At 33.5% G+C, this 9,178-nt stretch overlaps 1 long non-coding RNA gene across 1 annotated transcript; it reads right to left on the bottom strand.

Annotated features, from left to right (window-relative positions):
- Positions 1 to 2,260: 2,260 nt before the first annotated feature.
- LOC122418490 (uncharacterized) lies at positions 2,261 to 4,766 on the bottom strand. The gene is made up of 3 exons (XR_006262518.1): positions 4,683 to 4,766; positions 4,572 to 4,601; positions 2,261 to 2,444 (listed from the first exon to the last, which is right to left on the bottom strand). It is a non-coding gene; the product is annotated as an uncharacterized lncRNA (long non-coding RNA).
- Between the last annotated feature and the right edge of the window lie 4,412 nt (positions 4,767 to 9,178).

A 9,178-nucleotide genomic window follows, 5' to 3' on the forward strand; every position in this document is an offset into this window, starting at 1 on the left:
AAGATATAAATTGAAAAGGATAAATTATCAGGAACTGATCGAATATGCGATGAAATCTGAGCGTGCAGTGTGTAATATTTTGTAACATCCGAATTGTGTTTGAGGTTGCAATGTCAATAAAAAAAATATCAAAGTATCCATTTCGAGATGATTTAAAATAAAAAGAACACAATGAGCGTTAGCTGAGAAAAAGTGACAGCAAAACTCGAATAAATTGAATGAAATGATGAAAAACTGAATATCTTTCATTCGATTAACCTATTCGCGGGCAAAGTGGAAAAATATTTTCAAAGTGAAAATTGGAAAGTCTCTTAGCATCACCGCATGCGAAAGTGGACAGTGAGTTTGGATCGTGGGATCGGTGAGTTTTTGAAGAAAATTTTATAGTAAAATCGGTAGGACATTCGGGAAATCTGATTTTTTCCTTATATCTTTGTTAGAAAATCGGAGATTAAATTTCCTCCATGGATTTTTGTCCATTATTCAATAAAGTTCCGTTCCCAAATCTTCTTACGCTAATTTTTAATTCATAGTTCGAGGATTTTGGAGACCATTATTCGAAAATCACGATGGAGTTTATAACCTCCGTAAAATCAAAGTTTTCATCCCATTTATTCGTGCTTATATATGTTAAAGTCGGTACGGGGAGTTTGCGATGGAGTGCAATTTATTATTAAAATTATTTGGCTCAGGTGTGTCGAGTTTAAGGCTCTTACACCGGACTGCTGCGTCCCTAAATTTTTTCGTCCCTTTCTCTGACCGAGGGGTTTGAAAAACAGGAAATTTCGGGCACGCGTACCTTTGTCGAGTTTTCCATTTGCTTTTTCAACTCCTTCAAACACTTTAATATTTTCGTCTATTATCGTGAAAGCAGCCGATCACGGAGGGCTTTATTTTTTTTTATTTTTTTTTTTTTTCATTTCTTTGTTCACAAGAATACAATGTTGCCATGCTAAACCATGCTAAAAACATAAAAAATTTCAAAATGATCAGAATTTTATAAAATTTGGTGAACATATTCTTTAGTGTCAAATTTGACAATACAAATTTTTAAAGATTTTTCTTCTCTACAGTTATCGAGTAATTGATCACTAAAGTTCACGTGTATAAGCTAGCGTTTCTAGGTATACATTCCGGGCATAAGAAATCTGCTTTAATGCGTAATTACTCGATAACTAAGCAGAAGAAAATTTTGAAAAAAATTGTGTTTTCGCACTTGATGTTGAAGAGCATTATCACCAAATTTGATCAATTTATAATTATTTAGACTTTTGACTTCCGTGTATTGTTTGAGTGTATTTCGCTATTTGACTTTTGCAAGACAACAAAGATGCAATTCCAAGTGGGACTTTTTTCGTTATTCCAATTCATTCGTCAACCATCGAACGTGAGTGAAGGTAGAAGTCCTATTTGGAAATTTATCTCGGTCCCCTCGAGTCCCAAGTCCCAATTAGGACTTTATTAAGGTAGTCCGATAGCTAAGTGCCGTATAAAAAATAGGGCGCAGCTCCCTTCCTGTGTGAACATTATTCGTTGTGAAATACGTTCCAAAAATCATTCAAATTATCGTCAATGATCAGTAAAAAAATATATGGTTACGATATTTTACTAAAATTTCATGATTCCTCGTAATTTTACAGTTTTCATATTTTTTCTTTCTCCCAGCCAATTTCTTATACGATTTTTATTGTTACATTTTCTTTTTCAAAAACTAGACCGTACGCGATGGTTTAAAAATTTTTTCTTCTTCAATAGATACTCTAACACTGTGTTTTTTAAAATCAAAATCGTAAGAACCGTTCTCGAGTTATTTCGATACACATTTTTTGTTCGACGATTACCATGTGTTGGGATGATGAAACCATAGAACTGTAACTTGCAATATCTGAAAAATTATACGCTAGAACTACTTTTTTTTTTTTTTTTGTTTAAATCAATTCGTTTTTTCTGTGCGACATATATTTTTTTCAAAATGTCCGTAAGTCATCGGGTTTTGCTATTGAAAAACCTCACGAGTCATCGAGCTCATATGCTCTGCTCAAAATCTAGTTAAATCAACTCAATCTGGAGTTTGATTTTTGGGCACTTGGCGCTGCGTATATCATCGCTCGACGAGTCTTCCTTCCCTCAAAGTTTATCCATCATATAGATTTTAAAAATAAATTTGCAGTGAAGAAAAGTGAGGGGGGAATAGCAAGAATCGTTGATTTTCAGTGATGTTTTTTATTGAATATTTAAAAAATATTTGCAATATTCGTGGAGTGCGACAAGAATCAGGAAATTGAGCTTTACCAGCATCGTCGAATTTTAATATCGCGAGGGTGTCCACAGGGCCTTCTTACGAAATATCAATAACTCTATCGAACTAATTCTCTGAGCTTTGACGTTATTGGAATCACCACGCATCGATTGGCGGAGTGTGGTTACTTGGTGTAGCCGGCAGCCTGTTTACAATCGAAGGTTAATGACAACAGAAGAGAAATGGAGAAAAGGTAAAAATAATTTCGTTTAAAAAATCAGGAACGACACTACTGAAAATGATTTCAACACAACAATTGAGAAAAATATTTATAAATGAGGAAAACACATTAAGCGATAAAAAAATAATGAAAAGACGACGCTGAAGCTTGCAACGTTCGAGTGCCTAACGAAATGACCGAAAAAAACATTTGTAATTCACCAATTTTTTATTTCACGAAGCATCGGCGCAGCTTGAAAAACTTCAAACTGCAGTCTCAGGAAACGAAATTGAAGAATTACTGGAATTATTGGAGGCTTTTTTACATCGGTTCGTTGGACTCCAACGTTGCTAATTTCAGCGTCATATGAAAAGGCAAAACCCATAAAAAAGATCATGAACCGTGGTGGAAATGATTTAAGGAAGTACCCTCGGTAAATCAATTAACAAACAGAAAATTATAAAAATTTGTAAAGATGTCAAAATCTTTCGAAAAATGAGTCAGTTAAAATTTTGTGACGTTTGGTTGACTTTGAAAAGAGATATCAATGATTTAATTTATTGAAGCAGTTAACAGGAAGTCTTATGCGAATCTGTGATTCAGACGCACTTTTTAATTTATAACGTTGAAGTTAACAAACAGATTTTGATAAAATTTGGAGAAGATATAAACGAATGTCCAATGAACATTTTTCTTTTTGGAAAACATGCAAAGCTTGCTTTTGTTCTAAGAAATGACTGGAAATAAGACAAGATTTTTGAGCAACACGCAAATGTGGCAACACCGCAGAATTGTAGGTTATGGCGCTTCATTCGAATATAAGTTACAGCGACACTTTCGAAACCGTCTGAACATGCGCAAATTGAGTGAACGATAGAAACACAGTATTGCAAAAGAAATATTATACATTTGTAACGAACATTTTGTCTGTTTCATGCATCAATTATTTTCGGAAACAATAAGAAATAGAAAATATGAAAAGAAGACACCGTAAATTTAATCATTTTCGAAGTTTTCTTTGAGGTTAGGGATGTTTCTTTTACCGTACACACTTCGGATTTCTTTACCCACTGATGAAAAACGAAACACGCAGATGCTGGGTTTCCTATACGCGACTATACGTAGATTCAATGCTTGTACGTATGAGCACGTACGCTAACCCAGGGGCTACGGTGTTGCCGAAATATATACTACGTTACCCATATTGAAGACTAAAACTCTCTGACTCACTACGTACCGAGGGTACTTAAGGAGGGTGGCTAAACTCGTCGAAATGATAAGAAATTGATGAAATTTGGTGATAATGTTCTTCGACATCAAGTGCGAAGACACCATTTTTTTCAAAATTTTCTTCTGCTTAGTTATCGAGTAATTACGCATTAAAGCAGATTTCTTATGCCCGGAATGTATAGCTATATATATGGAAACGCTATGCTTATACATTTGAACTTTAGTGATCAATTACTCGATAACTGTACAGAAGAAAAATCTTAAAAAATTTGTATTGTCAAATTTGGCCCTAAAGAATATGTTCACCAAATTTTTTATTAAATTCTTATCATTTTGAAATTTTTGATGTATTTAACATGGTTTAGCATGGCAACATTGTATCGTCGGTAGCCACCCTCCTTAAAGAGGGTGGCTACGTTCGTCAAATTGATAAGAAATTGATCAAATTTGGTGATAATGTTCTTCAACATCAAGTACGAAGACACAATTTTTTTCAAAATTTTCTTCTGCTTAGTTATCGAGTAATTACGGATTAAAGCAGATTTCTTATGCCCGGAATGTATAGCTATATATATGGAAACGCTATGCTTATACACTTGAACTTTAGTGATCAATTACTCGATAACTGTACAGAAGAAAAATCTTAAAAAATTTGTATTGTCAAATTTGGCCCTAAAGAATATGTTCACCAAATTTTTTATTAAATTCTTATCATTTTGAAATTTTTGATGTATTTAACATGGTTTAGCATGGCAACATTGTATCGTCGGTAGCCACCCTCCTTAAACACAACAGGTGAGAAAAATATTGAAAAACAATGTAAATTGCCTCCGCCTAACAGAATAATTAAAGATCTTTGAAAACTATCGAATTAACACAAACCTAAGCTTTTGCAGCATTCGCGCAGAAGGTCTGAAACACATAATACGATAGAGACATTATCAATTAGATTGTTGCACGAAGGAGTGAATAAATTAAGGTAGTATATCCAACCTGGCAATAAGTAGAGGAAGAAGACGGACATATCCGCGGTGGGGTGACGTTCGGACATAGACTACCGACTTTTTCGAGCGGCTGCAATGAAAATTTAATTTTAGAATCACAATGCAGTTTGCGGGTACTATAAAATTAATAGAAAACATAATTAACGATTTACAGACCTGTGGATTTTTGTTGAAACAATAAATCTAAAAAAAAAAGAATTTTGTTAGCAGAGCACAACTCGATAGTAGCATTTTGCAGATTTTACTATATAATATTTTAAAAAGTGTACGAAAAACGTGCTCTGTCATCTCTCGGGGAACGATAAAGTTACGTTTTAATACTCCTACCAATTTTCATCTCAGAATGAAATTTTGGTTTCGACACGTGTCGGGGCAACTACGTCCACGCAAATTCGCAACAGGAACCGAAAGCAGAAAAACTTTTCTCAGCAATAAACCGAAAGTAAATTTGCACTTATTCGGTTTATGAAAACTAACGAAAAGATCGGTGGTAAAGATTGACCTATAAATTTTCTAATAACGCATAACAAATACGATAAATAAAGTAAGTAAAATTTACCAATAAATAGTAATGACATTATTTAAACAAGGATTACATTAACGATGAATTTATTGTAACATACCGTACACAAGCGAGTATCACTATGAGGACAAATTATTGGGGGGTTGGAATTCGGACACGTATGTTGCTGGAAGAGAAAAAAAAACGTTATAACTTACATTCGTCTTCTCGATGTTGAAAAATCCGCTTTCAACAAACCTTTTCAGCTTGTGTCATTTCACCGGTGCAGATCTGCAGCCCAACGATAAATAATACAGAAATAAGTAAGTTTAGCTTCATCGTGATTCGTTTGTCGAATGAATTTGAATCGTGCCAACGATTGTCACTTTTATATGCTGCTCGTTCAACGACAAATTGCGCATTTCGCCTTATCAATAGGTCATATTTTTTTCAATCGATTCGGCTGTTGGTTTCACAATTTTATACAGTCACAAAGAACAAACGAAACACTTGAGCAAGTGTCAAGAAAATAACAAAGCGTTGGAAAAAAAAAAAAACGGGTGGATCATGGAAAAGTGGAGTAACAAATACAAAAAAAAAAGAAGTGAAATAAACTATTTGGAAAATACAATTAGGAAGAAAAACACCCGGAAAAATGAAAATATCGAACAGAGGACAAGATCGATAAATAAGAGCCCGAAAAAACGTAAAATTCATCATTTTCCGTTGAGATAATTACCGGATTTGTCGGGGCAGGATCGATCTTGATCGACCAGCGAGTTCTCGTCAATAATGGTGGGTCGCAAAAAAATTTTATTTACGACTTGATTTGGGTTTCAGTCGCTCACTTGATTACCGAGTCCTTTTTTCTACTTTTTAGGATTCGTTGGTTCGTTAGGGTTGAGGTTTAAAGAATCTCCGAACTTGTTCAGCATTTTCTATGATAATAATTGAAGTTGCTGGTAAGGAATACTTCATTTAATGGCTAAATGTTTTATGATGAAAATTTGAAATTCCCCACAGAAGGTAGTTGAATATTCAAGCGTTGCTCAGGAAAATTTATAATTAAAATCGATTCGGAGCTTGTTTACAGTGGAGCGTTAATAAAATGGAAAAGTCGCCCATATTTTTGCATACGAGGCTACATTTTCTAATGGATAGATTTTGAACTTATAATAAAAAATTCGGCACGTGTTCTATAAAACATTCTACGTCGATCGAGGCCAAAATTAATCAAATTTATCGGAGACAATTTTCAGATAAGAATGAAAAACAGCTAAACGGACAAGTCACTGCTTCTTCAGATATCAATTTTTTCGTTACGAAACAGAAAACTAGAAATTTCTAGGCCATGATCACTAGTCAAAATTAAAAAAAATGATCAACTTTTTAAAGCGACTTCTCAAAATTCACTCGAAAGCTCACATTTTCCGAGTCACGTTTTGGGCAAGTGTTAACAGTTATTAAACCCAATCGAAGAAAAATATGGATTTTTTTGCATCGCAGCTAGCTATGCTTTTCATGGTAACTCAAATTTATAATGACAAGAATAATTTTTATTACCATTTACTCATTAAATTATACTGGCGACATAAATTAATATAACGTGACGTCACTCAAATTCAATTGTCCAATTTTTGTTGTTGTTAAATATTATCAGGGGAAGATGAGGAAAAAAATGTTTCACCATTTGTTTTTCACAAAGCGAGAATATCCAACAGATTGTGACGTTTGTCGAATTCCAGATAAATGCAAATGTGGACTAAATTTTGAATAAAACAGTCCGAATCGGTCGACCAAATGGTTTGCTCGCTATGTATGCATTGATTAAATTATTACCAGGGATAATAAATTTATTTTGGAGATACAGAATATATTCGTGCATAATATGCATAATAAAAAGATAAGAATCCACTGTAAAACCTTTCAAAAAGTGGAAAAAAGAGCGCCAAGTATTAAAAAGTCGCAACCATGTCTAATATTACTACTTGAAATGGTTAATATCACTCTAAACAAAGATGACATACAAACATAACTTCTAATAATTTTGTTTCATTACAAAAATAAAATCATGTCATTTCAATGAAGCCAAGTACAGGTGATTTTTGTAAATTTTGTCCTAAAAAATTTACGAAAAAAAATGTTCTGTTAGCCCATTTCAGTTTTGCAGATTTGGTCCTCTCTTACTCAACCTTCCTATGATTTGATTGAGCCATCACCGAGATCGTGAATTTAGAAAAATCTGCTTAATAAGGAGCACTTACATGTCAGATTATATCAAACAAAGCTTTTGTCTTGTCTTTTCGGTAATTCTTCATTGTAGCTCGATGTGGAAACGTCAGGAGGAGAATTGATTACGTTGAAGCTTTCAAGTATAATAAACATGAGAGGCATCCGGGGGCTAAATTTTTTGGAGACTTCCTTTGACTTTGGAGGGACTTTTTTGCGATGGGAAATTTTTTGAATTTTTTACTTGCCTTCTCAAAAAATGTTCTTTGTGAATTTATACACAGGTTTTTTGAACAATAATTTTTCTTTTTCTCGTATATTTTTTGAAGAATGGACGAACAATTCACGATATCAAGCAATCCTTATTTTTCAATAGTCTTGAAATTTAATTTATTTTTGTAAAACGCTGTTAATTAAAGGGCTTGAGGTTTGTTTAAAACCGTGATTTAAAAAAAAATTTTTATCGTTCTCTTTAATACACATCGCTATATGAATGATTTTTTACGAAATGCTAGTTCTTTTTCGGGTTTTATTGCTTCACATTGGATTGATTATTACGAGCGACTCGGAGAATTTTCCAGGTAATTCAATTTTCGTTATTTTATTAACGAATTTGTAGATTTTAAATGGTGGTAAATAACGAGTAAAGATATTGCTATTTGCGTGGACTTATTTGACTTCGAATGAGGCAGGGCTTAAAAATTTGCAAATATAATGCATTTCAAAATTTATTTGGATCATATTCATAAATTTATTCCATTCAAGCATAATCAAATATTTTATGGGATTGCCCCGAATTCAATAATTTTAATATACCTTTCACTGAATCAATCTGGCCGCTACAAATAAAGAAAAAGAAAAAAAAAAAACAAAATAACTCGACACTTGGCAGTACTTTTTCCTCGACATTTGATCCCAATTGGGACGCTTTTTTCTCATAAATTTGTGCAAAAATGATGAGGAATTTTATCGAATGCTCTTTTACAGATTTTACATATAATTTTTTTCCCCAGCTGGAAAAACGGGGCTGTTCATACATAATTTGCAGGTATTTTATCGTCGGGAGGAGTCAGTGCAATCAGTGCAAATTAGTCCGAGGGTTTGGAAAGTCGAATGAATGAGCTGAATGAAAATTTCAATTTTGAAATTTCATTCAAATGAGTTCTGATGCATTTTCACTCGAATTTTCGTTCCCAGTGAAGTTCGTGTGAGAAAAAAATGCGCGGAAAAATGCACAATTTTTTAATGGAATGAAAAATTAAATAATTAATGTATTTTCAATGCTTTAAGTTAGTGCCAAGGAGTCGCGATCGATTGAAAAAACGAATAAGAAATGAAAAATTACGCGAGCTTGCAACATCCCATGAACTACTGTAATTATTTTATAATGAAATAAATTTTGAAAGTTTTCGAAAACATTTGGCAACGCGATGGCTCCTTAAAGAGGCTCTGGGAGCTTCATTAAATTTCCTCGTCTCCGAATCGCTACCGCGACTCTTCAAATTTATTGGCAAGCCTCAAAACAATTTCGATGTCGCATTGAAATAATTGTTAATTGGCATTAGATTTTGCTGTCATTGGACCTACTCGAGGCCATAAAAATTCTTGTTTTTATTTGTTAGTAAAAAAAGCATGAATAAAGGAGAGGAATAAATGGAAAGCCACATCTCGTGAAAAATCAAATCCTCGTATCGCGAGCTGCTCTAGAGCTCGATGTACGAAGAATTTCAAAAGCATGCTTGCGTTGCACGTAT

The sequence above is a fragment of the Venturia canescens genome, chromosome 11 (assembly GCF_019457755.1).
Source record: "Venturia canescens isolate UGA chromosome 11, ASM1945775v1, whole genome shotgun sequence".
Lineage (NCBI taxonomy): Eukaryota > Metazoa > Arthropoda > Insecta > Hymenoptera > Ichneumonidae > Venturia > Venturia canescens.